General features: G+C 41.5%; 1 protein-coding gene across 4 annotated transcripts in view; it reads left to right on the forward strand.

The window, feature by feature from the left end:
- The first annotated feature begins 4233 nt into the window (after positions 1 to 4233).
- The window catches only part of FAT3 (FAT atypical cadherin 3), a 673325-nt gene continuing 651649 nt past the window's right edge, over positions 4234 to 25909 (forward strand). The window contains exon 1 of one of the 4 annotated variants that reach the window (XM_054524904.2): positions 4234 to 4301. The gene's annotated coding sequence lies outside the window, so the exon portion shown is untranslated. The other 3 variants (XM_054524910.1, XM_054524913.1, XM_054524912.1) reach the window with 3 other exon arrangements.

The raw sequence follows: 25909 nt of genomic DNA on the forward strand, positions 1-25909 counted from the left end.
TACTCCATCCTCTAGACACTTGAAGAAAAGCAGGTTTAATCAGAGGCCAAGAGGGTGGATGAAAATTTTGCTAAAGATGATGAAGTGGGATCCTGGTACTATTCATACCTTGTTACCTGATAACATTTGCCCTTATTTATAACATTATGTCAAAACATATAATAGGTGTAACACTAAATATCCTTTATGCTCATTAGTCATGGTTCGTGTTGAACTTTAGCTTGTAAATAAATTAGAGATGAATAAAAATTCCCCCTCACTGGAATGGCAGTGGTGCTAACTAAACCACTTGAATCATCCAGTTGTAGCCCTTCTCACTTTCGCTTCTCTTTGTTTGATCATTTGATTAATGACTTCTCCACTGGCCCAAAGATCTATGAGGGTAAATATCTCATCGGTTTTTGCTAATCATTACATCCCCGACACTTAGCAGAGAGTCAAGTACACAGCTGCTCAAAAATAATTTTTGAATAGATGAATGGGTGAGTGAATGAACAAATGAGTAAGAAAGAGAAAAAGGAGTGGCCTAAAGAACATAGAATTATAGATGTGTTAAAAATGAGTCTCTGACATTACGTTTATTCTCTGTGCAGCCAAAGAGAAGAAAGAGCAGTAGCCAAAACAGGGGCATAGAAGGAGTTTCCCAAAGGATAAAGACAGTTAGTAGGACAATTTGCTTGCCGAAAATAGAGTAGTTCAGTGTGTCCAAGTTTGGTTTGGTTGCTGTTCAAAAATAAGAGGGATTGAAATTGATCAGCCTTAGGATAGTTGAGTGGCAAAGAAGGCCACCTGCAAGTACAATTAGTGGTATACCAAGGGTGGGCCAGTTGGAGAGGTCTGCACAGCAAGCAGGCAAACGGGTGGGTGGGAGCACTATCTGTAGAGAATTTGAAAAGAAAATCAGTATTTTTTTTTAGTATTACTTTGTAGTTGCAATTCTAAAAAATGTCAGTGATAAAATATTCCTCTGTAACAAGATCATTTTGGTCTAAGTTCTAAAAAATTCCTGTAGTTACTGTTTTGAGTTTTAATTACATATATGTACATTCAAATTAGCATATTTTAATTACTTACTTTTTGATAAACCTTGCAGTCTAAGTTGAAATTGATTCAGAAAACTTCTAGCTGTACAATGGGTCCCCAACACAGGTGTCCTTGGGTACACGTTTGTTTAAAAGTAAAATCCTCATAGGGCAGTTTGAAAAATCATTTGGCCATTCCTTGACGTAAGTATTTAGCATTAGTCGTAGGTGTTTTAGCCTGAGATTGCCAGAAAATAGAGCATGATACAAGGACTTGCTGAAAATATTTTATTTGGGAAGTGTGATCCCAGGAAGCATGTGAGGAACAGATGGGGAGAACCAGGGAAGGATGGAGCGCCAGTACAAGGATGTGTTATCAAGCTGGCCGTTGCTTCAGGAGAATGGCTGCTTTGTTTAGCAAAGACCACCAGAGAAGCTCCATGGAACACATTTCTGAATCCTTTCCTTGCAGATGGAAAGAGGAGTATTTATCCATGGGCTCCCACCATAGGCTCTTTAATCTCTCAGGCTTCTAGGTTTTGGTTCACATTGTAACTTCAACTAAAAAGCCCTGGGTAGGGGTAAGATGCAAGGGGAGCCTAGAGCAAAGCACTTTCAGATTATACCTGTGTGAAGCTGGTTAGAGCCCACTTAGAACTGGCTGTTCCTGTGGTGGCTAAAAGCAACAGGTAAGGCCCAGATGATTTGAAGTGGTGTATGGAGGCTGTGATACATGGCAAGTAATATGATTTTATTATAGATTTGCAATTTTTTTATTTTTTAGGTTCCTTTCCTATGAGGACTTCAATGTCCTACATACCATAATCATTGGGTCTGATAGAAGATTCTCAAGTTTTCACCATTTGTTAATTATTTGAATATTTATTGAATATGTACTAATATTTATTGAGTGTGCCAGGCTTTATGCAGGGATAGAAATGTAAATATGACAGATTCTTGACTTTCATAAAGCTCACTGTTTTATCAACTCTGTGCCTTCCACTGTACTGACACACAGTAGCACCCCTCCCCCCAGCCACATCACCTTTTTTTAAAGAGTCTTAATCTATCAGCCAGGCTGGAGTGTAATGGGGCAATCATAGCTCACTGTAACCTGAAACTCCTGGGCTCAAGTGATTCTCCTGCTTCAGCCTCCCAAGTAGCTATATGTAGACACTACACTTGCCTAATTTTAATTTTTGAGGAGGTGGAGCCTTGATATGTTGCCTAGGTTGGTCTTGAACTCCTGACCCCAAGTGGTCATCCAGCCTTGGCCTCCCAAAGTGCTAGGATTCCAGGCATGAGCCACTGTGTCTGGCCAGCACTTTTTTAAAAAAAATACAGTCTTCTTATACAATCAGAATTATTAGCACAATGAATAGTAAATGCTATGCAAATCTAAAATGACCAGAGGAGTGTCCCATTAGATAAACCACTCTACTATTTTTGCAGGAAGTCTCTTACCCACAGGCTATAATGGCTTATGTCAGCCCTGGGAGTAGAGACTGTTTATTATGTATGTACTGCCTAGAGATGGGGAGGCTGAAATTTAAACAGATTTCTGTACTTATCTCTAAGGCACCTCTGAGGCATTAAAGAACATTTGGAGAAGCTGAAATCCAGGAGCTACACCAGCAGCAGAAGTGGCCACTCCTCCAATCACCTGGCAGTCTTCCCAGGCAGAAGGTAGAAGATGCCTGGCCCCCTTGCCAGCACTCCCTCCTTGAGCATCCCAGTGGCCAAACCACCACCAGCCGACTCTACCCAAAGTGCCTGGCTGCAGGAGCCAACTCGTTTCAGCACATCCCTAGAAGCACTCAGGTGGGAAATACATTGATTCATTGAAACCTTTGATGCAAAGTTAGCTGCATTCTGTCACAAGGAAAATGCCATGCCAGGGACATATTTATATGACTATAAACTTTTAGTGCCTTAGAAAGCTGCTGAATAAAACTAAAATCAGAATAAAATTAATCAGATGCTAACATTTTGGAGAGCAGGTAAGTTTTCCTAGCCCTGTTAGTGGTTTCCTTCATTCCAGACCTATCTTCTGGCCTTCCGTGACAATGAAGCCCTTGGTAACATCATGCTTATTACCCCCGAATTAGCTGATGTATGAGGAGCTGTCACTGTTCCTTAGTATTCACATTAAACTCTCAGGGCGCAATGACCAGAGCATGCCGGGTGCTTTATGTGGCAGTCAAGGCAGCGAGGCTGCTAGAGGCTTTCAAGGGGAACTTTCCACCCGTGGGGCGTGGCGAGGCCTTTGTGTAGCTGTGAACAGGGCAGAGGTCCCAGGCTGGGAGCGCGAAGGCCAGAAAGGTAAACTCAATCGGCTTTTTAAAGCGCTTGCTCTAGTGATTGAGCACATAGCCCTCTAGAAGCAGCCCCACTTCGCCCTCCAAAGAGAATTTCGTGTTTTAAAAAAAAGTAACGATTTCCTCTGGGGAAGAGATCTGCAGTCCTGGGGTCCCTTTCTCCTGGTGCCAATGGTAGAGTTGGGGAGAAAGTGCCCGATAGAGAGCATAGGAGGAAATGCGCCAGCTGTGCTTGCCTTAGAGACAGATGTGAGTTGAGCTCTCTCTCTCTCCCTCTCTCTCTCTCTCTCTCTCTCTCTGTGTGTGTGTGTGTGTGTGTGTGGGTGGCGAGTGGAGAGGGTTAAGGCTGCTTCTCTGCTGGGAGGAAAAGAAGGGCAAAAGTGTGAGGATACACAGAGCAGGGAATGAGCGGAGTCCCCTCTCCACCCGGGCAGTGTGGGAATGGAGGGCGTGTAGTTAGGGGGTCCTAGGACTTGGGTGGGTGCTGCAGAAGTGACCAGGAGGGCTGACAGGGTGGAGATGCAATCATCAAGCCCCAAATCAATCATCCACCCCTTCAGAGTCCCTGTCCTCCATTAAAACAAAAAATGTTTAAAACATATTGGGGGCACAGGAAGAGTAAAGAGATTGGACCACGTTAGCTGCTTAGTCTAGTTCCCTCCTCCACAAGGCAATGGGATGACCCCAGGATCTCAATGTTTAGGAAAGTCGTAGGAGCCCTCACTGGGAGGCACATTTTTAGTCCAGAGGCACGGCATTTGATGATTTAATCTTCACACTACAAACTAGCCTTGGGACGTTATATAAACCATGTTAACCTCGATGCGCCTCAGTTTCCTCTTTGTCCCAGGAGAGTAACGCGTTCTCTGTCTTCACAGGGCTGTGGTGCGGCTGAGACTCAACGCAGTGTGCGAAAGCTCTCCCAAGCCAGCAAGCACCACCCTCTCCCCGCGGCAGGAAAGTACGTTGGTGTTATCCTAGAGCCCCAGAGGGCTGAGGGAAGACTCGAGCTCTAAAATTAGCCGCTTCCAGGCCCGGCGCCGGGAATGCCCTCCAGTTCGCCGCGCCTCCTCCGCCGCCCCCTCCCGCGCGCCCCCTCTCCCCTGCGCCACGCTCCTAGATCGCTAGTCATCCCCGCCGCCCAGGCTCCTCTCCCCCTCGCCCTTTTCGCTCGCGGTTTGGGAGGAGGAGACTGCGAGAGAGAAGCGCGAGGGGGAGACGGGAGAGGGGCTTGGCCGTGCGTCGGCGTCGGCTGTGATGGGGAGCCCGGAGCAGCCAAGCGGCGAGCAGTAGCGGCGGCGGCTGCAGCTCGAAGCAGACAGGAGAGCCGGCGCTCCTTTCCGCAGGCTGCGCTGTGAACTGGGCTGCGGATTGGGATCTCGCGCCCCGCGTCCCTCTTCTCCAGCTGCTGTTCTCTTCCCCTCGGCTCCCCTCCTCTGCTTGCGAACCCCCGGCGTTGGCGGCAGCGGCGGCGGCGGCGGCGTCCCGAGCGCAGAACGCTTCTGCTCGCGGCCTCAGTCCCGGCTAGCGCGCGCTGGGCACTGCGGCGGCAGCAGCCGGGGGGCCGGCTGGCCCAGAGCAAGAGCGCCGAGCACCGGGTGAGGAAGACCACGGGGGAAGCGTCTCGTAGAGCCGTGGATCGCCAGCGGAGGCAAGGGTGCGTGGGGATTTGTAGCGTGATGATTTGGCTGCGTGGTGCACCGGCTGGAGCGCGCCGGCCGCAGCACAGCCTCAGCTGCTGGGTGCAAATGGGCTGCGAGGTGGGCTCGGGAGGCGAGAGCCGACGGAGCGCGTGGGGGAAACTTTTCACCTTGTAAAGTTCCAACCTCCGCGCAGCCCCGAGCCGCCCTTGCTACCGCTGCAAACAGGAGAAGAGGGTGGCTTGGCCCTGCGGCGGGAGCCGGGAGGTTTACACGGAGAGTTGGCCAAGTTTGGGGCTGAGGATTTGGGGAGGGGTTGCGAGGGGGGGTTGCGGATCAGTGCACCCATCCCCGGCTCCCAGCCGCCCCTGCAGGTGGATGAGAAGGTTCAGGTGGCGAGCCTGCTTGGCAGCCGGTGCCTCTCGGGCGCAGTGGGGGATGTTCAGATGCCGATGGATGATGTACTTAGGGGACCCGGAGGTGCAAGTTGGGTCATCGCTAGGCGAGGCGCGGCGCAGAGAGGGAGCCCGGCCTCCACTTTCGCTAGGAAAGGGAAAGGTTACCAGTCTGCGGGTCCGTTCCCCACGCCTGACTCGGGCTTGCGGGGCTTGTGGTCAGGGTGAGATGTAGTGAACGGCGGCGGCGGCTCTTCGACTGGGGGCGACATCATTTACGGAGTGGTTGGGGACAGAGACTATCCCTGCTATCTTGACAAGGAGAGGGAACCGGAATGCTTTGCGAGAGTGCATGATTTTTGGCGGGCGTGTGGGAAGGCTGCTTGTCTTTGAAAAGAAAGCAGCGCGGGTCTGACCGTCCCAGGAGTGCGGAGGAGCTGTCTCCGGATTGGGGGCGAGAACGCCAGGGGCACCAGCTCCGAGCTCAGGCCCCACTCCCGAGCGGTGCGGGGTACATCCCCTCTACAGGCCAGTGTGTGTGCAGGGCAAGTGTAGGGGGCTGAGGGGCGCTGGCGGGGAGGCAGTAGAGGTGGCCTGGACCATCTTGGCGCGGCGCGCGGTGAGCGCGAGGATTCCGCCAGTGGGAGTCGCTGAGCTAAAGTGCATCTGGCCCCCCGGCTTGCGTGATGGCGAGCCCGGATATTTTTAGCTGTGCTGTGATCTGAATTCCCTCCTCTCCTCTCTCGTTGACTTTTGTCGCGTGTGCTTTCCGAGATGGTTTAACATTGAACATGATTAGGCTTTGCGGAAAGCAACTTTTATTCACTTTCCACCGTTCTCCTCTTGTGGGCGGGGGGTGGCGGGGGCGTGCTTGGGGCAAGGATGCAGGGGTGGCCGGATTTTGGCTGCGAGCTAAGAGAGCCGCTTGGGTTGCTCGGGATGAGAGGAACAGGGGCGCTCCCGGGGTGTGGGTGTGCTGGCGGCGACATCCTGAGGCTGCAGCTCGCTGGAATAATGGGCTCAAACCAGGCGGTGGAGAGGGGTCCCCGGAATGGACGTTGGGGGCGGGGAGGCTGCGGAGACCCTGCGAGGTCTCCGTGAAGGACTAGGAGAGGCTCCCGGGAGGGAGTGGCGCCTGCGGCCCGGAGCGTGGGCGGCTGGTGGCTCTGGCACGCGGAATCTGGTGGACTCCTAGCGCCTCGGCCGGGAGCTCCAGCTCCATCCCGCCGCCGCCGCGCGCCCAATGGGACTCAACTTCGGGTTTGGGCGAACCTGCAGCAGCCGCGGCGGGAGGGAGGGACGCTGGGACCACGCTAATGATTGAAGTCTTTTTCCCCCCTCTCCCCTCTCCTCTCCTCCCGCTCCTCTCCGCCCCCAGACTCTGGCGCGTTTGTTTTCCAAGTTGGATCCCACTTCCATTTACAAGTGTCAGACAAACCCGCGAGAACCTCCCCCAACCCGCCCCGGCCCCAGCCAGACTAGGGAGGGCGCCCAGGGGGAGGGGGCGAGTTGTCTGGGCAGTGCCTGGGGAGGTGCGACGCGCCCACCCGGGGCTTGAGCGGCTGGGGTTCCTGGGCGTGGGGCCTTGGTGTTTAAAATATACATATAAACAGCAACAAAACCCAAACCGCTCGTGGCCACTTGTATTCTGCCGCTTTTCTCCTCCTTGCCTCGGACATATTAATTTTCTGGCCCCGACGCTAGTCTTTTCAAAGGCGAGTCCGGGGTAGTGGCAGGAAGGGGCGGGGGAGCAGGCCGACCAGTTCATCACGGTGGATTTGTGCTCCTGGCTTTGTTGCTAGGATTAGATTCTCTGATTGCGCCCAGGCTGAGTTAAAATAAAAGCAGAGAGACAGAGAAGCGGCCAGAAAGACTGCAGACGACTTTGCCCGGATCCAGGCGGCAAACTCAGGTGGTGGAAAGGGGAAGCCCGCCATCTAGGAATTGAGGACCGAGGTGCCCACATCTTAGTATCCAGTATCCTCAAACAGAGCCCAGATTTCTTCTCCACCAGCAGGCACTGAACTCTTCACATTTACTGAATGCTTGAATGATGTTCTGGTGTGACGTGGAGATTTGAATCTGAGAAGGAAAGGAAGGGAGGAGGGGATGGAGGAGAGAAGAGAGAAGAGATTTGAGAGATTGAGATTCTTCAGAATCCTAGAAATTGCACAAAGCCAACTGCTTCTGCTTTTTTTCTTTCTTTCTTCTTCTTCTTTTTTTTTCTTTATTCCTAAATTGGAGCAATTGAACAGTGAGAGAATAAGGAACAGCCAAGGAAACCAGGGCTCTAAGAGACAAAGAAAAAAAAAGCATAATAACTTTAGCACTTTGATGTGCTTCTTATTTAATAGGGTTGGAGTGGGGGAAGTTTTTTTTTTTTTAACATTTTATAAGGAGAAAAGTTGTCTCTTAGAATTAAACCGAATGTTGATATTCAATCATGAATCTCAGTTGTTGCCTTTTTGGAACTTGAACAATGAGTGATGCTGGGGCCAGTTTCTGTGCACAGTGCACTGGGATGAGAAAGTTCCCAGAACTGTCCAGTTATAATGTCTTCATATCATCTGAATCACACAGAGAACTCCACATGAAAGGCAGCTGGCTCAGAGATCAGAAATCAGTCAGCTGCTGGGCTGGCTCCATCTATTGTCGCTGCAGGATTTTCACAGCCAGTGTTTGTTGACCAGCGACTGGCTCTCAAGCCTCTTAGAAATCTTTCTTTCAAATTTTATTTATTCTGGTCCCTGGCAGAGTCATTTTGGGGATTTTTTAAATAGGACCCAGTCTGTCTGTTAACTAGCAATTACAGTTGTGCTGAGCTACTCAAAAATGAAATGAGTAGCAATAAACAGTGGATACCCACTGACCTGTATGCTATATGGTTATTTTGCTAGCCCACAGCTTTTGTAAAGCTATGGCTCTTCAGGCTGCTCATAGAAGAACATTTTGATGTGTCAGGTTATGTTATCATCCCTGCTTTCTTCTTCGTGCGATCCTGAATGACCTTAGCTAATCTGGCTGATGAATTATGTCAAATAGAAAGAAGTAGGCAATTACCAGGCAGGAGAGGGTATTTAGTCATTACCAGCAGGTCTGAAGAGTGCTCCTGGTGGCTGTTGTGTTGTTATGCTATATTAATAGCTCACAAAGCATAAAGGACCATTGTGGCTTTATTTTACAGTTGTGGCGTTTGGGTATGGCATTCCTTCATAGCTCACATCTGTCCAGTTGCCTGGTGGGTTGGCTTTTTCCTCTAGGGCAAGAAGGAAAAGATAGTAATGAGGATATTTGATTTTTTTTTCCATTGTGGGGTCATCCCCAGGTTTTCCTTTTTTTTCTTCTGCAGGAGCCTTGAGTAGGGATCATCTGATGGGAGCAGGTGGGCCTGTCCATTTGAATTGATTTCCTTTGATTGCTGAAGAAGGACTATTGATGAACCACTTCTTTGCTGATTGTGGCAAACATTAGAATTGGAATGGAAATTTAAAAGAAAGGGATCTGACAGACTTAGAGTGAAGGATTTGTGTTCTGCCCAATTCCTTCATAGAGTTAGCAGAGCCTCTGATTTCTACAGATATGCATGGTCTTAAAAACATTAAAGGAAGCACAACTCCTGTGTATGCAGTTTTACTTATTGGTGAAATTTTCTGCAATGCTTTTTTGATCTCTAATTGTTGAATATGTCATTGTCAGCATCTTTCTACCCAAATTGTGAGGAGTGGGTCTTTGTTTTTTAATATATCCTGACCTCTTGAGGATCACCACAGTGTGACAACTTTCTCTGGGAAGACTCAGAGAGTAAATATCTTTTCTGTGTTTTGGTCAATTTAATTCTACAGGCTTCTCAAACTTATTGAGTTTTCTGTCAATTGCAGGGTATCTACTCTTTTAATAAGCTTTATTCCTTTCCTTGTTTTTTTGTTTTTTTTTACATTGCCTCCCTTTCTCCAAATTTCTAAGAATAATTTTCAGGAAAGGCTGCCTTTTCTTGAAAAAGAAATTCAGCTTAGTGACACAGACTGAATTTATTGAGAACATATTTGACACTTGTCTAGTGGCTTCAAGCCAGTTTCTGGTCTACCAAAATAGGCTATCAGTTACATGTAATAGTGACAAATGACCCATTCTAGCAATTCTGAATTGGAATGGCATTTTCAGGTTAGTCTTAATTTTAGCATATTCCAGGACTTAGATTTTCTTTCTTTCTTTTTTTTTTTTTCTGCTAAGTGGAAGGGGTGAAAATTTGAGAATGGATTAACTGGCATGATGATAGAAAATAGAAAACAGATTTCAGAACTTAATGAATTAAACTCTTCACATAAACAAAGTATTACTTCCTTCACCAGATAGATATATATGAATGTGGAGAACGTAGAGGAGGTGTGAGGAGGGCCACAAGGATTGTCCTTCCTTGAACAACGCATTGTTGAAGGTGTTGCCTACCCTGGGCGGAAAAGTCATACAGGGGACCCTGAGAGGAGTCCTTGAGCAGTTGTTAGTATTTCAACGTTCTGCTCTTCCGGGATTCCAAAACTGTGAATTATAGACTTTTAAATAAAGGAAAGTTGTTTCTTTAACTTTTGCCTTTGTACATCTGAAATATATCCCTTTTTAAAATTCTGTAAAGTCACATGGATTTAAAATAATTTATTTTTTCTCTTTAAAAAATGCCTTGCTTTCTCCTCTATTTTCCCTGTTTTGTTTTTGTTATTTATTTATTTAGAGACAGAGTCTCGCTCCATTGCCCAGGCTGGAGTGCAGTGGCGTGTTCTTGGCTCACTGCAACCTCCGCCACCTGGGTTCAAGTGATTCTTGTGCCTCAGCCTCCCAAGTAACTGGGATTACAGGCGCATACCACCATGCCATCTTAATTTTTATATTTTTAGTAGACGGGGTGTTTCACCATGTTGGCCAGGCTGGTCTCGAACTCATGGCTCAAGTGATCCACGCCCCCTCGGCCTCCCAAAGTGCTCGGATTAGAGCCATGAGCCAGCGTCCTCAGCCGTGTTATTTATTTTTTAAAAAAATTATTTTAAAGTTCTTTTCAGTGATATTTACTGATTCTACCTCTTTCACAAGACAGTGGGCAAGATTCAAAGAATAGTAAAATATATCCATTGCTTCTGCTTCGTGCTGTTTATTGAGAAAATGAGAGATGCCTGTGTGTATATACTAGAAGTCACATCTAAAAATGTTTATTAATCGACAAAAGAATGTCTATGAACCGGAGCCTCAAGGAGGAGGGAGAGATTAATGTGAGGTGGAGTAAACTTTTAAAAGGAGTGTAAGTTATTAAAGTGAATATAATTCCATTTAATAATTCTTACTACAGCCCTAACGTATGCAAGGCACTACGAAATAAATTAATTCCTTCATTTGTCAGGGGGCAGGGCAGAGCTCCTTTTTGGAAGAACATATTCATGGGGCAGGCAAAATGGGCTGTCGGAATGTTAGTTAATATTTTGAGAAGACTTCAGAATTTATTCATGTCCTTTCTCCACTATCCCGTTGTGGTCTCCCACCCCCCAATTTCAAAGGTAACTTTTAGGATTTTTGAATGTGTCTGGGAGCCTGCATGCAGGTGCACATGGTGTATTCTTAGTCCTCTGTTTTCCTATGTTTGAGACTTAGTTATGAATCTCAGGGTTAACTTTGTCACAGAACACTCTGAGGTGTTCTGTCCTTTAGGTATTCATCATTTAGATCTGTTGCTTGGTTTTTAACCTTAAAAAAATTTTTTAAAAATGGCTTACAAAGTAACATTAGCTTCCAGAATGTGAGTAAAAAGGCAGACTTTTACCTTGGACGTTCTCTATTACTTGATCCTTCTTGTACTTTTCAGAGCAGTTACAAATAATATTTCAGTTAATTCTTTCTTTCTTTTCCTTTTTGAGATGTTGGAGATAAGCCCAGCTGTTGAATGAGGCACAGATATGAAAGGTTAAGTGGAAGTTTAATTGTAACTTCAGGACTTCAACTAAATTAAATTCCAAACAATCTAATAAAAATTGTAGCCTTTTCAGTACAATGGAAGGTCAAAAAGTGAGCACTCTGGAGCAGCTATTGATGTTTTATATTTTGAGATAAGCCCCAAATTATTAATGCTACTAAATATCATTGAACATTATTTGATAATTGTAAACATCTAAGAGTATGCCAGATGACACAGATTAAGTTTAGTGACAAATGTGCTTAATGACAGTATAAATATCAGGGTTTTTTTAATCAGATAAATTCTATGTAAGTCTGTGTGTGTTTTCTTTCAAAGCAAAATGAGGCTATATCTTGGTAGCAGGATCAGCTTGGTCTTTTTTGAAACCTAGAGCATTTATCACACATGACATTTTGTTGATTTTTTAAGTCTGTGTGATCAATATTTTGGACATCTGAAATCTATTTTTGATTGTGGTGTGAAATTCTCTGTTGGTTCTAAGTGATGGCTTAATGATGGCAGTTGCTGTTGTGATTGGGTGAGCAGTGTGTTATGTGATTCATGTGGTACCGTCCCATGGTAGGGTGGATTTTGCAGCTAGGGTTTTATCAGATTGGCCTGGCTATGGAGAACTTCACTGCAAAGAAATGTACACATGAAAGTGGGCCAAATGCAGATGACTTTAACATCGCCCGTGTTATGGATAGAATGGGGTGTGAATCTTTCCCATACTTTCCACTTAAAAAAAAACTTTGCTAATAACAGTTTCAATCAAATGAATAAGAATTCAGAAGTGTGTGGTAATCTCTCTTGAGAATTTGGTACCTATCTGATAGGACTGTAAAGGTATTTCAGAATGTCAATTAAATGGAAAAATATGCCTGGAATTGAATATAATTAAGACATGTTGAAGTCTGGTGTCTACATATTCAGACACTGTATGAGATGGTTTAATTAGTGAACAAGGATTTGGATTTATTGACAGAAGGTCTCTTTCTCATGGCATGTTTCACTCATTAAAAGCTCATAATGTCTTGGATCTTTTTAGCTGTTGGAACTTGACCATTTGTCATTTTGTGCTTCTTGACTTCAGTGATGTCGGTTTTTTTTTTTTTTTTAACTGTGCAGCTGATTAGGATGATGTTGCTTCTCTCATTGATGATTATTTCCATGGAGTGGACGCATGGTGTCTTGTAAACATTATGAAGCATCACCAAAGCATTAGGCAAAACTCAGTACCTCTGGAAAACAACAATTGGGAGGTAGAATGATTATTGTGGAATTTTTGGTCTAGCAACTTAGAAATAATTAGAGTAACTTCCTCTTTATAACTACTAGCTTTATATTGTATTTACCTGATAGCAGAATTTACATTTAAATTCACATTTCTCTACATCCTTTTCAGTTAATGGTTTATTAGTTTAAATCCTTTTTATTCCTGACTGTTGGCATGAAACAGTTTCTAATCATACAGAAGATTGAAATTCTTTTTTAATATTCTTGTTGTTGGATATATTTCTTTTTGAACTGCATTTGATGATTATAAGTGCCTGAAAGTACTGCAGTTAGTAAAGAGAGAACTTGGGAATGTTGACAAGTGAGGTAGGGAGAAACACAGTTCAGTTAGTCCTTGAGGATTTTTCATTACCTGTTTATGACTTAGATTTTGGCTGTCTCCTATACTGGTATTAATGTGAACAGCTACTTTTATAAGATTTTTTAATTCCTCATCTTCATAGGTATGTTCTCTAAGTCAGAGCTATTTAAAGTAATCTAGCATTCCATCTTTCCTGTAGACATAGCAGATCATTCACAGTCTGGTTGAACTAAGTACACATTACATTGTTGGTCTTTTTGGTGGCGTGTGCTGGGTTCTTCAGGCCCGTGTCGTTGTTGGCAAAGTGTACTAAGAGTGCTCCTATTATCTTGGACTGATTTTTGCGTGGAGCATATTAAATAAATGTGGTGGCTGACCCTTCAAAAGTTAGCTTCCTCCCCTGAGTGATGTTCAGCTAAATAAGTATAAGTCATAATGTATGTGCAATCCTAAGTCAGTAAGATGGTGAACTGAAGTGACATCATCTGCTTGGAAGTCCCTGGATTAACAGTGGGACTTATATTTATATTCAGAAGACAACTGCTACAATGAGGAAATTGGGCAATCTAGGCAATTGAACAATTGAATGGGAAATGTAAGACAAAACATATTATATTGCCAGATCAGTTCCCTAGATCTTGTTGAATTATATGATAATTAGATAATCTTCTTTTATTTGGAAGTGTACATTTTGTAAGTGTAATAACTTGCATTAATCACTTTATTCCTAAGTTGTATTCAGCAGTGCACATGTTGTATTCAGTTTACATTCTGCATATTTTTGTTAAATAGGTAGTATTAATAACATATTTTACCTCATCTCCAAAGAGAAAGAGGGAGATGCAGGTATTTTGAGATTTATCACTTTCATACAGCTCATCAGTGGTTACTATAATAATCCAAGTGAATAAACCTAGATTGTTCTTTATACAATAGATATGTTTTTAAACATTGAGTGTAAATGACATTTTTCAAAACAAATCACATCTTAAATGCTTTCAACTAGGGAAAATACACTATTTAAACAGATGTGGCAAATTATTTTTATAAAGTAAAGAACAATTTGTCTCTCTTACATTTATCTGTTTTTTAAGTTTAGATTTTGTATATTAAATTTCTCAAAGAGATGCAAGAGTGTATACATATTGGAAATATGTTTTTGTTCAAATATATAATAAAATGAAAGAGTTTGACCTTCTCCCTCAGTACTGCTTTGACGAGAAGCGGCATCAGAGGGGAAAATAAAGGGAGAAGATGGAACTAGAATGAGAAAAAACAGAAATGTCCACCTAGTTTATGGAGATGTTGAGGAAATGTTAAAGTTTAAGAATTTCTGGTCCAGGAGTGGTGGCTCACGCCTGTAACCCCAGCACTTTGGGAGGCTGAGGCAGGCAGATCACCTGAGGTCAGCAGTTCGAGACCTGCCTGGCCAACGTATAGTGAAACTCCATCTCTACTAAAAAACACAAAAATTGCCGGGCACGGTGGCTCATGCCTGTAATCCAGCATTTTGGGAGGCCGAGGCCAGTGGATCACAAGGTCAGGAGTTCAAGACCAGCCTGACCAACATGGTGAAACCCTATCTCTACTAAAAATATAAAAATTAGCCAGGTGTGGTGGTGGGTGCCTGTAATCCCAGCTACTCAGGAGACTGAGGCAGGAGAATCTCTTGAACCTAGGAGATGGAGGTTGCAGTGAGCCAAGATTGTGCCATTGCACTCCAGCCTGAGTGACAACAGTGAGACACCGTCTCAAAAAAAAAAAAAAAAAATTAGCTGGGTGTGGTGGCACATGCCTGTAGCCCCAGCTACTTGGGAAGCTGAGGCAGGAGAATCGCTTCAACCTAGGAGGCAGAGGTTGCAGTGAGCTAAGATTGTGCCACTGCACTCCAGCCTGGGTGGCAGAGCAAGACTCCATCTCTCAAAAAAAAAAAAAAAAAAAAAAATTCTGGACAGAAGGGCCAGGCCAGTCCAACCCAGAATCATACCTCTGACATTGTCAGTACTTTTGCTGACACTCCCATTTCTAGCCTTTGGAGCATCCAGAGAAATGCCCCTCATCTCTCAGGGCCTCTTGTCTTCTGCAGCCCTTCTGCCTTTTTCTCTCTTTGGTACTTCTTGGCCCCTTTATCCCTCCCAACCCTCTCTAGCTCCTGTAGTCACTGGTTGGAGCTCTATGCTGTCCTGAAGGTACTGCTTACACCTGACCTCTTATATTGTCTCTTCATATCTCTGCATTCAGGTCCCCCTACACTTTGTGGTATTATTGCAGCACTGTTCACATGCCTTGTAATGAAATTACCTGCGCGGGTGTCTATTTCTCCCATAGGCCATCATTCCCTGGGCTCAGTGGGATAACATGTTAACCTTTGGTCTCCCACTCTTATTGCTAGATCTTGCTGGTATTTAATATTTAAAATTGAATGACTCTATTTGTTTATGTTCAACTTGGTTAGTGATTATGGACTTCCACAATTGACCATCTATGACCAAATATTGAAAAATATCCCTTTGAGGTATTAAGACTGCATTATGATTCTGGTACTGCAAAGATATATTACTTCTGAGGTCCACATTTCACAGTTGAGGGAAAGATCCTCTAGGCATAAATACGCATGCTCTTTATTGGCTGATCTGCTCAAGCTCTGGATCTTTCCTATATGTTCTAAGCAAGTGTCGGGAACACATCAAGAAGGCATGTTGGATGCATCCAGGTGTCCAGCCACCTTTCAGTAGCATCACTTTGTCTTCAAGGAATGTATGATAAGGGTGTTATGTACCTAATAGTACCTTCTCATGGCATTTGATGTTCACAGTCAAAGGCAAAATAGACTGGGAGGTAGGAGCATATCTCAGTGCTGAGTTCTTTGTGTCTCAAGAAAGCATAGAACACGTAAGTAAGGATGTTATTATTGTAAGAATCCTTGGAGCCTTTCTCAATTCTATTTGAAAATTAAATTATTCATAAACACCTGTGCTGTAACTATTATTACACTAAGTTACAGTCAACACACCTCATAAGGGATTGAGGCTTTCCAGTATATTCTGAGGCCCAGAGGCCCACAGGGGTATAGGTCACTCCATAGTGACCATTGTAGGCAAGAAAATCTTTCTTTAAAGGTTGGAGGTACAGTTTCTGGTACATAATAAAGCTTGTCTATGTAAAGCGAATGTATGAAGTAATCTGACAGTTCATAATAGAATAGGTAAAAATGCAAGTCTTGTAAAATTTAAATCCCCCCCCTCCTTTTTTTTTTGTTCAATTACACTGCACTATAGGCATTATTTGAGGGGCAGGCTGGTGAAATCAACATGTGAGCAGGTGCGTGTCTTGGGAATGTCGTACTACAAAAAATATTCAATGACTATTCCCTGAATGAATAGAAATTGGAAAAGGCTGTGTCTGTCTTTTAGACACTTTGTTATTCTGTGAGTTTAACAAACAAAATCTCATTAACACCAAATCCACAGGAGCATGAGAAATGTGTAATACTCTTAATTTCTTATTAAATGATGTGTTTATTAAAAATTGACTCGGAGGTACACTGCACATAATTCATAATATTCGAGTCTATATCCCTGAATCTTTCTTGTACTTAGAATTTGCTCACAGTTCAGTGTTGGAATCGTGGGTAGGAAAAGGGATATCTTATTTCTAGAGAGATTTACTGAAATGGGAAGATGACAAGTTAGACTTTGGAGATCCTTTTCTCATGCTCCCATGCCTTTTAGTTTTGTGTGATTGTTTTAGGCCTTTATTTCTCCAGGCATACTTCGCACATGTCTATAAGCAGATGAGAGGGAGCAAGGGCACATAGGGGCTGATAGAGGCAAATGTAAATCCCGTTTTTTCCCTATTAACTCATGAGGCCTGCTGGGTAGCAGCAGGCATTACCAGACATTTAATTGTGTGCAAGGTAAGGCTGGCACAATTCCAGCATCATGGTGGAGCAAGAATTATACTAATCAGCTGGGATATACTGCATATATTGATTAGAGTTGGATTTTGTTATGCAAAAGAAAAAATCCTTATAAATAGTGGGAATGTAATTGAGAGTAATTAAAAAGGCAGAGAGTTAATTCACAGTTCTTTAGATGAAAGGGTATTTTGATCCTTTGCTTCCATGCAGATTTCCGGGCAGGCTGGAGCAGTCTGTGAGTGCTGAGTGTAAATGGTATAATCGATGTTACCATTCAACTGGATAGTAAACAGGCAAGCTGTGTAGATGATACACTGGTGACCAATTTCGAACAGTTTCTACTTGGTGACTCTGTTTGGGACTAGGGACTTTTCCTTTATTTTTCTTGGACTTTTATATAACTTTTAATCATTATTAATATCTCTGATGAGAACTAAATTTGGACCCCAGTATCCTAGTGAACAATGGTGAGAATATTATACCACACTGGAGTTACCTGGAATTCCAGCATGTTTTGATGTTGCTGCCCTCCTTCTTCCAAACGAGAAGGCTTTATAGCCTTTGGTTTCACAGAAGACCTGTCATCTGTGAATGGTGACCTGAAATAGTGTATTCACATACACTGTCTTGCCTCTTGAGCCCTTTCACTCATAGATAGTCCTTCCAAAAAATACTCAGTGAATACTGGTCCAATGAATGAATGAGATATTTTAGATTTTGGATGGTAGAATAATTTAGCATCTTGAAGAGAAATTATAGGTGGTATTTGGTGGAGTTCTGAGTATTACTATCTGAGATCCTGAATAACATGTAGGAAAAGGGGAATGTGGCGTGGGGAAAGAAGAAAATAGCTATCATTTATTGAGTATCTACTTTATCATACTCTTTGCATATGCACTTTTGTTCTGGCATCACCTGTGTCCTATGAAGTAGATATTAATATCATCATTTCACAGGTGACAAATACATGGTTAGGAGCAGAAACAAGGTCATAGGCCTTAATTGGCAGGGTTGGGATTTGAATCTAAAGCTATTGTTGATAATAACATTAAGAGTAGCAGCCCCCATACTGGGAAAGGAGGAGGGTTTCATATTCTCAGAATCTGGGTGTGGGCCCAAAGATAGAACATGAGTATCAGGTGGATTTCTTTGAGGGCTGAGTATTTTTCTTCAAAAATTGTGCTAATTTTGCAGTCTGTTCCATAATGTGTTTGTTTAAATGTGAAACATATTAACTTACTTAGTCATCAAAGCACTTAAATTTTCTCCCCTAAATCTTTAAGTAAAATTGATCACCCAAAAGTTGCTCCCAGTATATACTCAGAGACACCTCTGGAATGTCCACATAGGGAATCAGAGGGGGCAATCTGGTTAGAAGAGGAACTGAGGGTATCTTGAAATTTCGTTTGCATAGCAAGCAGGTTTTGTTTGTTTGTTTTGTTTTTTGTTTTTGCTTAGATTGCATGCTTACTTAGGGTGGCCTGGGGCCGTTACAGATGGGGAAAGGGCTCATGCTCCAGATTTCATCTTTGTTTACCTAGGAACTTTAAGAATCATTATTGTAACTGCTGTCAATCCAAGTTTGAGAAGCCTGCACAGAACTATACTGCCCTAAATTATTTGAATAATAATAGTAATGAGAACAAATACTATGCATGTATTTAATTATGAAGGGCTGTTTCTGTTATCTTATTTTTACCATAGAGATGATAAAGTTTATGTGGGAAACTTGAGAAAAAAAGAATGTGGATAAAGAATCCTGAAAAAAAACAGAGTACTTCTAAACTTTCTGCTGGTCAGTTGGTATTGAATTGATAGTAGACTATCAAAAAATAGTTCTTGACAATATTAATAACAGTAACGTGCATTTGTTTATAATCTTGCCATTTGCAACTTTTCATTCATTTTTGCATTTGTTAATAACAACTAACATTGCTGAGAGCTTTACATGTATTATCTCATTTATTCCCCCAACAACTCTATGAGGCAAATACTATTATTATCTCTACCTTACAGATGAAGAAATTGAGGCATAGAGCTGCTAAGTGACTTGCCCAAGGTTACATTGTTCAGGAGGTGTCAGAATAGGATCCTAACTCTACAACCTGTGCTCTTTACCCCTCTGCCTAAAAGAGCCCCCTGGGCCAACTGCTATTTATTTTCTTACTGGATTCTGGGTTTCTGGCCTGTCTTCAGCCTTACTCATAGTGATCCTATAGTGATCCTGGAGAATCATCCAGCTTCTCCAGGTTGTAGTACCCCTTCAAACACCTGCCCGTGCATGGCAAATATGGTTTGAGTTTCTAAACCTTGAGTGTGCACCCAGGAGGCAAGAAGCAAATGGAGCATCTCCTGAGTCAACAGTGCAGATGTTCCCTCTTGAAAATGACTTTTCCTTTCCAGGCTCTCTGACTCCACAAAAGGAAGTGGAAAAGTTAACCAGTGCCCAATAAACGTGGGTTATTGCCCCCTGCCTGAGTAATTTATCACTTGCTGGAACTAACTTCAGAATTGCTTTGAGTCCATGTCATGTTACTCCTGGGAATGGGCTATTTATAAGATTCTGAATGACTGTCATGCCGTTCCCCATGGCTGTGCTTGCACAGGAGAGGTTGAATTAGGAAGTTGGAAATCTACTGTTTTCTGATTTTGGCTTCTCAGCTGAATGTAAATAAAAAGATGGAAGATAAAATGTAGAAAATGGCATTAACTTGATTAGGGGTCTTATTTGCATAAAAGAGTCTTTGAATCACAATTACCCTCTGGCTTTGGACCCAGCTTTTCTTGCCTTTCCTATTATCTGGTCCAAGGTCATTACTAAAAGGCTTCCTGTTTCGTGGAAGAGGACTTACTGAAATATTAATTTCATTGCCTGAAGTAGATTCATAATGTCTGGTGAATAACCTGAGGTTCTATCAAAATCACTAAGGTAAGAGTTACTTTTTATGCCTTTCGAAAGGTGGTTCAGGAATTTGAGTAATAGGCAGCTAAAAGTTCAGTTTCATTTTGCTTGTCTTTATGACAGAAATGAGCAGATATCTTTATGTCCTTTGGTAATTACTGCAGTGAAACAACTGTAACTGGATAAGCTGCATGTTCAAGGAGGTTTTTTAGTTTTAAATTTTTTTTCATTTAATTGTACTGTGACTGAGTTTGAATTTGATGTATAAGACTCTAGGAAAGAAGTGAGCTTGTGACATTTAAAGCTTGGAAACATTTTCCTTTTCTTCTCCTTTTTTAAAAATACAGATAGAACTTGAATATTCAAGATTTTCTTGAATGTCTTTTCAGTTTGTAACTGCTTGTAACACAAAAGCTAGACTTACAATGCTGTTTTTTCTTGTTCTTTTGCAGCCATGGCTGTATGTGTAATTTAATCCAGTGTATTTAAAAGAAGTTGCATTCTTCCATGGTAGAGGTAAAAGCCCCCACTCTCCCTTAGTAGTAACTAATAGTAATACTTGCAAGCACAATTACTTGAAACAAAATAAAACCAAAAAAAAAACAAAACCCCAAAAAAACAAATCCCAAACTATAATTGAAGGTTTTTGCATCAGTGTAGACAACAGCCTATACAGCCTAAGGTTGTAACAGATACATTTTGAGTGAGTTTGGCTCATTTTATTGACATACTGTTTTGTCTGTTGTGAGTAGACATGCATTATTCTTGGCTCAAATAATACATATCCATTGACAAAAGCCAGCAACTTACTTACCTGGTCTCATTTTTGGAAATGTCCTGAGAAGTTATTATTTTATTGTTCTTTTCAGCTGGTTTTGCTCAGTTACTCAGTAGCTTTTTGCAGAACTGTTTTCCAGTCTATTTTATAATCCACATCCTTGTAGAATCCCCCCCATGCCCCCCTTCTTGCCACATTGCTGGAATCATTTCTGTTTTTACTTTGTAAAGCAGTTTGCTTAATGTCACAACAAAATAAAGCATGGATTAGAAACAGCATTGCAGTTTCAGACTTAATGCCTTTGTGACATCTCATTGCTATGCAAATGAGATTCAAGGAGGTCATCCCTTTAGCAGTTGCTCTAGCCCTGGTATCTACTTGATATTCGTTGGCCAAACTTACTAAGCATTCATTACTGAGCTGTGCTGGGTGTTTAACTCTTTGTTAGCTTTGGACTTTCTATCCAAGGCTGCTGAGCTTAACAGCTCCTTCTTGGAAACTCCTCCTTATGAGTAAGGCTTTTCATTTCAGGATCTCCTTGCAACTCTCTTTTGCTTCTTAGCATTGCGGGCACCTCAGGAAATGGAGTACTCATATTTAAAAGATACACGTAATTATATGCCAAGACAGTATTGTAAAAGCTCATTTGTGATGTGTTTCTTTGCTGTTTCAAGTATTTTTATGATTGCAAAATATTCTATTTTTAGATAGATATTTTATTTACCTGCATCTGTGATGAGTTCTTAAAGATATTTCACAGAAAATAGGTCTGTGCTGGTAAATGTTCATGTAATACTTATTTTAAAATTAAATTTTCTGTAATTCAAATTTGATTTCATCTGATTGAGCAGATGTGTTAATAGTTACTGAAGGTGGAGGGGTCCGATTTTAATTCAGTAAGAATCAACTATCTTTAATGAATACATAATATTGCTGGTGTTTCATTTGCTTAGTTAAAGGGTCTGATTTATTGAATACAGAATATTGCTGGTGTTTCATTTGCTTAGTTAAAGGGTATGATTTATTTATCAGTCATTAGTCTGATAGATGTTTTTATTTTAAAATATGCTTGTAAAAGTAAAATTTAAAAAAAATACCATTTGAATGAGCCTTTTGCAGTTTGAGAAACTTGTCATGTTTTAAATGGTTAACTAATTAAGTAATTATTCTCTTTATATTATTTTGCCACAGTGGAGTTATTTTTACACACCTGTAGATACAAAGCTGTCAAGACACTGAGTTTGCACTAAGAGTTTGGCTAAAATCACTGCTAACTCAAGGAAAGCACACTTTACACTCTTACACTTGATATAAGAAAGGTTAAGAACCAGAAAGAAGGACATTCATCTTACACCATGATCTCCTGCACATTAAGAAATAGAATGATGACATTGATGGCAAAGGTGATTTGAGCAACTATTGTGTTTAACATTGAGAACTCTAGGATGAGGATTTGACTCTTTTCAAGGATTAAGAACACATCTCTGGATTAAGGTATTGAATGAAACACAAAATTCTTTAAAGATGCTACTTTAGACTTTTATAAAACAGACCTTTCCAAAGTGTCTTATCTGTCTACTGATGGTAAGGGACTCAGACATCTGATAAAGACAGGTTATCCTGAATTCTGCTGAGAGGCATTACTCCTTCACAATCTTGATAAAGGACAACAGAAAACTACTAGTGGTTAAAATAGGGGAAGAATATTTGTATGGCAACTTAAGTGCAATTTTTAAAGTAAAAGCTTAGAACCACCTTTTTTTTGGTAGGATCTTTAATCTCCTATGCTGTTCTTCACTGATTCATAAATGTTCTCAGGAGCCTATTATACTGTGGAAGCTTGCTGGGTGCTAGGAGGTCAAGGAGATAAATAAATCACTGTTCTTGACTTCAAGGAGCTTAAGGTCTGTGGATGAAATAAGACCGATAGGCAATTATCAAGAAAGAAAAATTGATATTGCTGTAGTTCATGTGTTCTGCTTGTTTGTACGTGAAAGTGTGTTTCTGAACTACCAGGGAATTGGTTTCGTATCTGAATATTATGGTCAACCCTGGAAATAGGACTTATATTCAGTGCTGGCACATCCTGATACAGGAGCTGGGCATGGATTATTATTCAGTAACTACTACTTAAGGAGTCAGAGTTCTGAGCTTGATGCTCTTGATCTATCCTGGCAATTCGTAATTATCCAAGAAACAATTAGAAGGAAATGTTATTTTATTTAGTGGATGTGTTCTAGGGAAAAAAATGTGTACTTTTCAGAGGAGTGTTTTTTTTTTTAATTGTGGTAAAATCTTTCACTTAAACTTTACAAGTTATTTTTTGTAAAGAAACAAGTATAATTTATGAGTTGTACATTTGGGGTTATGAAACAATGCTAGAAATGTAAAATCGGGTAATAGTTGTATTGAATTTGTAGATTATCGTAGTGCCTGGCAGCTGCCTGTTTCCTATTGTCTTCCTTTTGCCACCTAAACCAGTGTTGAGTACAAGAGCTGTTGAATTGAAATCAACCAATATTGAATAAAATGAAAAGGGGAGACAAAGTTAAAGAGTATGTATTAGCTAAATTGAGATAAAGTCTGAATTTCATTTGTCTCTGCTGTCATTGTTTCCATTACCACAGATGATTCAATTGAATGTGTGCAGGCGTCGGTGAATTATAATAGCAGTTAAGTTTTCTTTTGGGGCTTTTGGGAAAAGTTTTAAAAATGAATTTCCTCAGAGTTAGATGGAAATGTTTTTTGTTGAAAGCCTTGATTTAAAAAAAAAATGACTTGCTTTATGTTTTAGAAACTTGTCTTTTTCCTAAATAGAAAACTTTCAGAAAACTTTAAAAAAATTAATAGGTTAAATATTTTGCATCCTACCAAATTTATTGTTTTAGCAATCTGCTTTCTTGTTACAAAGGATACTAGTTAATAGAATGCTTCACACTGACTCTTGTCATCAGTGTTTGCAAATGTAATGTTAGAGTTCTCCCTGGATCCTTGTCCTGATAATAGGATAAAATGCTACCAGATGAGCCACAGTACTTTGGTTTGTGGTCTGGAGTTTGAACCATAAGCTAAGGACTTTAGTTTTAGATCCAGATTCCAAACCATGAAATTTTGATTTGGGTATCATTTTTAAACAATGGAACCAATCTTTATTAAAATGTTTTAAAATAGAAAGCTTCAACTATTTATTACTCTTTGCATATAACAATTGATAAAGATCAAAATTTGAGGAAAAGAGCATCCAAATAAATTTAATGTCTTTCTTATTATTCATTATGATTTATATTCTAGTCTGTTTCTTATATGCACGTCTGATTAGAATGTTACTCTCTGCCTTACCACTCTTTCCTCAACTCCAGAGTCAGAATCTCTTTTTTGTGTGGGTATTTAGAAGAGAACTTTGAAATAGCTTAACTCACAAAGACTGTGCAGCTGTTAACATCAGAACAGGGAGGTAAATTTTTGAAAGGTGAGATTTTGAGATTATCATATTTTCTTTTACTGTGTTTATGTCATTGGTTCCCTGGCTGAACTTTGTGCTTCTTTTGGGCAGAAACACTTTCATTGCTCCTTTTATAACCCCTTTATGGGATTGCTAGATTGAGTACATAAAAATCTGGACTCCCAGTTAAATTTGAAAAACAACAACTAATTGTTTAGCACAAGTATGTCCCAAATGTTGCACGAGACATATTTTATTTGGCAACTTGGCTCCTGCACAGATCACACCTTACCCTATAAAAGGTATTGAGAAAGGTTTTGCTGAATGACTAAAAGAGCTTGAAGGTAGAAATATCTGGTAGTTAGTTGGAAATACTAATTTACTGCACGGTAGAGCTTTAATCAGGAGTCACCAGTGCATGTATCAGTGGTACCTAAAGTCCTGGAGATTGTCCAGGGTGATTGTATATACCAGTAATTCTCAAATTTTAATGAGCATCAGAATCACTTGAAGCATTTGTTGAAACATAGATTCCTATACCTAGTCTCATAATTTCTGATTTAGTAGGTTTATGGTGGGGCTTAAAAATTGTATATCACATTGTGGTTTTGATTTGCATTTCTCTAATGACCAGTGATGATGAGCATCATCTCACACCAGTTAGAATAGCGATCATTAAAAAGTCAGGAAACAACCGATGCTGGAGAGCATGTGGAGAAATATGAACGCTTTTACACTCTTGGTGGGAGTGTAAATTAGTTCAACCATTGTGGAAGACAGTGTGGTGATTCCTCAAGGATCTAGAACTAGAAATACCATTTGACCCAGTAATCCCATTACTGGGTATATACCCAAAGGATTATAAATCATTCTACTATAAAGACACATGCACACGTGTGTTTATTGCAGCACTATTCACAATAGCAAAGACCTGGAACCAACCCAAATGCCCATTAACGATAGACTGGATAAAAAAAATGTGGCACATATACACCATGGAATACTATGCAGCCATAAAAAAGGATGAGTTCATGTCCTTTTCAGGGAAATGGATGATGCTGGAAACCATCATTCTCAGCAAACACAAGAATAGAACACCAAACATCGCATGTTCTCACTGATAAGTGGGAGTTGAATAATGAGAACACATGGACACAGGGAGGGGAATATCACATACTGTGGCCCGTTGCGGGGTGGGGGGCTAGGGGAGGGACAGCATTAGGAGAAATACCTAATGTAGATGGTGGGTTGATGGGTGCAGCAAACCACCATGGCACATGTATACCTATGTAACAAACCTGCACATTCTGCATATGTACCCCAGAACTTAAAGTATAATAAAAAAGAATGTATATCACACAAATTCCTAGATAATGTCAATGCTGCTGGTCTGGGACCACCATTTCGGAGCCATTATGCAAGCTCTCTGGAGAGGGATTGTCCAACATTTTCTGTAAAGGACCAGACAGTAAATATTTTAGCCTTTGTGGGCCACACTGTGTCTATTACAACTATTCAACTCTGCCTTTGTAGCTTGAAAGCAACCATAAACAATATATGAATGAAGGGGCATGATTATGTTTGAATAAAACTTTATTTGCAAAAACTGGCTACTGGCTGGATTTGGCCAGTGAGCTGTAGTCTACAACCCCTGCTTTAGAGTAAGAAAAGATGATAGTTGAGGACAGAACTTGAACATTTAGGTTTAAGAAATGGGCAGAGGAAAAGGAATCAGAGAAAGAACAATCTGCGCAATGGGGGAAGACCCAGGGGAGGGGAGTGTCATGGAAGCCAAAGAATCAGATTTTCAAGAATGAAAGCATGCGTCACTCTCATCTCCTGTCAGCAGGGTGATTAAGGATGAGGAAGTGGATGAATGCTGAAAGAGTCCATTGGACTTGGCAGTTAGGATGTCATGACTGACTGTCGACTGAGCAATTTCAGTGGATGTGGGGAGGGAC

Source organism: Pongo abelii, chromosome 9 (genome assembly GCF_028885655.2).
Source record: "Pongo abelii isolate AG06213 chromosome 9, NHGRI_mPonAbe1-v2.0_pri, whole genome shotgun sequence".
NCBI classification, from domain to species: Eukaryota; Metazoa; Chordata; class Mammalia; order Primates; family Hominidae; genus Pongo; species Pongo abelii.